The following is a 4,203-nucleotide window of genomic DNA, read 5'->3' as shown; positions in this document are numbered from 1 at the left end:
TCCTCTGGTTCACTGCCCAGTTAGCCACAATGGCCAGAACTGCACTGATCTGAAGCCAGGAGCCAGGAGCTTCTTCCGGGTCTCCCACGTGGGAGCAGGGGCCCAAGGACTTGGGTTATCTTCTACTGTTTGCCCAGGCCAAAGCAGAGAGCTGGATAGGAAGTGGAGCAGCTGGGACTCGAACCGGTGCCCATATGGGATGCTGGTGCTGCAGGCAGCGGCTTTACCGCTATGCCACAGTGCAAGCCCCGTTATTTTTCTTTTAATTTTTATAATGGCATACTTTCAAATTACTTTATAATCATAAGTTTGGCCCTCCACTAAATAAAGAAATCAACAGTAGTAAGTGGAAAAAACATTGTTCCTCAAGAGTATAGACAAGGGCTATGAACAATAACCAAATCTTAAAATGTTAATTTCGATCATATATATTACTTTTTTTTTTATACTCCAATTTTTATTTAAAAATCTGATGCGCCAACTTAGCGTTTTCCACCAACTCGGGGAGCAGAAACCTTCACAGGTTTTACAATCTTTTGCTTAGGTGCTGCCTTTGTAGGAGCCTTAGCAGCCTGCTTAGCCTTTTTGGCTTCCTTGGCAGCCCTGATAGCTTGTTCTTGTTGAGCCTGTCTAACTTCAGGTTTCTGATTTCTCTTGGCCATTATATCAGCAAGAGATGCACCAGTGATGGCTCTCTGGAATTTGACTGCACGACGAGTTCTTTTCTTTTGAATTTCTTCCGACTGCCCCTTTTTATGTTTTCTTCTGTAGAGGACAGTCCAGTTTATCTGCCGAGGATTTCTCTTGGAAAGAAACGCAGACTCGCATTTTGCGTTAAGAAATTGGAAAACCTTCCCGTCGGTCCTGGCATAGCGCCTCCCGTGTCCGGGATAGATCTTATACCCGCTGAAACTGCACAGTTCGACCTTCATGGCGGCGGCTCCCCGGGAAGAAGAAAGATCATATATATTACTTTTATTCTGAACTCTGTATATTAATTACCACCTTGAATCAGGGAAACCTATGATATTTGTCTTTTTGGGACTGGCTTTTTTCACCAAGCATAATGGTCACCAGCTGCATCCATTTTGTTGCCAAAAACAGGATTCCATTCCTTTTTACAGTTGAGTAGTACTCATCATGTATGTATGTAAGCATACACACAAACACACATACACACACACATACTTACATACACATATTTATATATACACCACAATTTCTTTATCTAGTCATCAGTTGATGGACACCTGTGTTGATTCCATATTTTAGCTATTGTGAATTGTGCTGCCATAAACATGGGGGAATAGATATCTCTTTTATATACTGATTTCATTTTCTCATTTATTTAGTTATTTATATTTGAATGGCAGAGTTACAGAGAATGAGGGAGAGACAGAAAGAGAGATCTTCCATCCGATGGGTTACTCCCCAGAAGGCTGAAATGGCTAAGGCTGAGCCAGACCAAAGGCAGGAACCAAGAACTCTATCCAGGTCTCCCACTTGAGCGGTAGGGGCCCAAGTACTTGAACCATATTCTTCTGCCTTCCTAGGTGCATCGGCAGGAAGTAGGATTGGAAGTAGAGCAACCAAGATTTGAATCAGGGTTCAAATGGATTCTAGAATTACAGGCAGTGGCTTAACCTGCTGTACCACAACACTGATCCTGTATTCAGCTTTCTAAATGTGAAAAATGGCAGAGTGTCAGATAGCAAAAGCTTTCAAGGTTGAAATTAATCTCTGGGAAAATTTTAGACTTAATTCTTAAGTCAACAGATTGTGATTCCTTAGAAAAATATTAAGATGTTTTCTCCCAGAATCTAATACAGGATACTAGCAACAAGATGTTCCAAAATAAATTATGCTTCTTTGCCATTATGGTTAAAATAGATTAAAGGTGTACCAAGGTTATTACACAATTTGATTACAGCAACCATTTATCAAAAAGCCCTGTGTTATCACTATGATTAATGAGCTGATGGATAAGTAGAAGGATGGCTTTGTTTATTAGACTGATTATGAGTTAAAAAAAAAAAAAAAACTGCCAGGGCCTGGCGCTGTGGTACAGCGAGTTAAAGCCCTGGCCTGTAGCCCTGGCATCCCATATGGCTGCCAGTTCAAGTCCTGGCTGCTCCATTTCCAATGCAGCTCCCTGCTAATGTACCCCAGAAAGCAGCGGGAAATGGCCCAAGTCCTTAGGCCCCTGCACCTACATGGGAGACCCAGAAGAAGCTCCGGGCTCCTGACTTCAGATCAGCTCAGCTCCAGCCATTGCAACCATTTGGAGAGTAAATCAGCAGATAGAAGACCTCTCTCTTTCTCTGTCTCTACCTCTCTCTGTGATTCTTTCAAATAAATAAAATAAATCTTAAAAAAAAAAATAAAGAAACCTGCCAGCAGATATTTTGTTTAACGGTTCCCTCTCAATCTGTAAGATGTTGCTAGAAAGTTTTTCCTAGACTCACTTCTTGATTCTGGCCTTTTATCATTTTTAAATTTTTGATTGAGGACAAAGCAACATCAATAAATTTTCCTATGCCTGAGTGTTTAAATGGATGTCTCCTATTGTGAGTGCTAAATTCAAATATCGCTAAAGTCAATATTATCATACAAGGAGACTGAAGCCAATAAAACAACTTTCAATAATAATAAAGTTATAGTCTTGCATTTAATGAATAATTCAAGAACTCAAATGTAAAAGAAGATCTGACTTTGCATCTTAAAAAATTTTTATACTTTTGTAGACCAAAATTTTTAAATGAGCCAATTGTACAAAGCAGGTAATCCCCATTCTCTAAAAATTTTCCAACATTATCATGATCTATGTCCAAGGGACTGGCAGTAGGGTTATAGACCAGAGTTCTGTGTCCATCTTCCCTGTCATGTTATCTTTTCCATTGTAATCTCTCTAGTTTAAGAGAAACATCCACTGCCTATAGTATTCTCAGAGAAGATGTAATTTGGAAGTCAAAGACTTGGGAACTTTGTCACATGAGGAGCATCCGAGGCTGTGGAGGTTTAAGAGAAAACTAAAGGCAGCGAGCATCACTGCTCTCAACTGCTTGGAGGTGGCTGAGTAGAAGAGGAAGCGACTTGCTCCATGCAGTTGCTTTAGAAAACGAACAGTGAGATTTTGTTTCAACATGCTGGAGAATCTCCTAACAACTGGAGCTGAGTGAAGATGCTGACTAAAATGGTAGAGCAGGGAACAGGGGGCTGGAGAGGGGACTGCTGTGTCAGTAGGAAGCTAGGCTGACAGTTGACCTCTGAATCCCTTTCAACATTGTGATCACCTACTAAAAGTGTTCAATATAACTAAATCAATCTGCTGTTCTCTACAGCCCTACCTGTAGCCCACAAAAGAAGAATTCTAAGACTGAAGGGATTCCAAGAAGAGAGAACAGATGATCTGTAGCCAGGCCAACATTCAACAAATGGTCACCGCGTGGACGTATTAGGCACATCAGTTACAGGGCTACTTGGGACACCTCCATCCCATATTGAGAGTGCCTGGTTGGAGTCCTCATTCCTTTTCTTCCTATAGAGCTAATGTGCACCCTGGGAAGCAGCAGATGATAGATCAAGTACTTGGGTCCTTGCCACCCACTATGGGTGATGTGGATGGAGTTCTGGGCTCCTGGCTTTGTCCTGGTCCAGCCCTGGTTGTTGTGGGCACTTGGAGGAGTGAATCAGTGGATAGAAAAATCTCTATTTCTACCTCTCAAAATAAATAAATAAAAATTAAGAAACGAAACTAAACAAAAAACAAATGGTCACCAGATGTGTACTTGTGCCATGTTCTGTGCAAGCTGCTGGTGGCCCTAGGAATTTATGGTCTAACAGGTAAGCATAGGGTATAATACTTTACTCTAAATGCAACCGTGTTTCTTATGTAATTATTATCAAATTCAACATACTCTAAACACAAAGGACTTTATCAGTACCTCTATCACTTGTAAGGGCTCTTGATATGTAAAAAATAAAATAAAATGTTTTGAGGAGAGAGAGAGAGAGAGACCCCATCCACTTGTTCTCTCCAAATACCCACAACAATTGGAGGTAGACTTGAGACATAACTGAGAACTAGGAACTCCATCTGGGTGTCCCACCTGGGTGGCAGGAACCCAACTAACTGAGTCATCACTGTTGCCTCTCAGGGTCTGTATTAGCAGGAAGCTGGACTGAGAGCAGAGCCAGGTATCA

The 4,203-nt window shown here is 41.3% G+C and overlaps 1 pseudogene across 1 annotated transcript; it reads right to left on the bottom strand.

The window, feature by feature from the left end:
- Positions 1-440: 440 nt before the first annotated feature.
- LOC100345097 (large ribosomal subunit protein eL24 pseudogene) lies at positions 441-965 on the bottom strand (annotated as a pseudogene). The gene has a single exon (XR_016219327.1). The product of XR_016219327.1 is annotated as a large ribosomal subunit protein eL24 pseudogene (transcript).
- Between the last annotated feature and the right edge of the window lie 3,238 nt (positions 966-4,203).

Source organism: Oryctolagus cuniculus, chromosome 13 (assembly GCF_051225735.1).
Source record: "Oryctolagus cuniculus isolate XC-2025 breed Fujian yellow rabbit chromosome 13, ASM5122573v1, whole genome shotgun sequence".
Taxonomy (NCBI): Eukaryota; Metazoa; Chordata; class Mammalia; order Lagomorpha; family Leporidae; genus Oryctolagus; species Oryctolagus cuniculus.
This window is presented reverse-complemented; position numbering and strand designations above follow the sequence as displayed.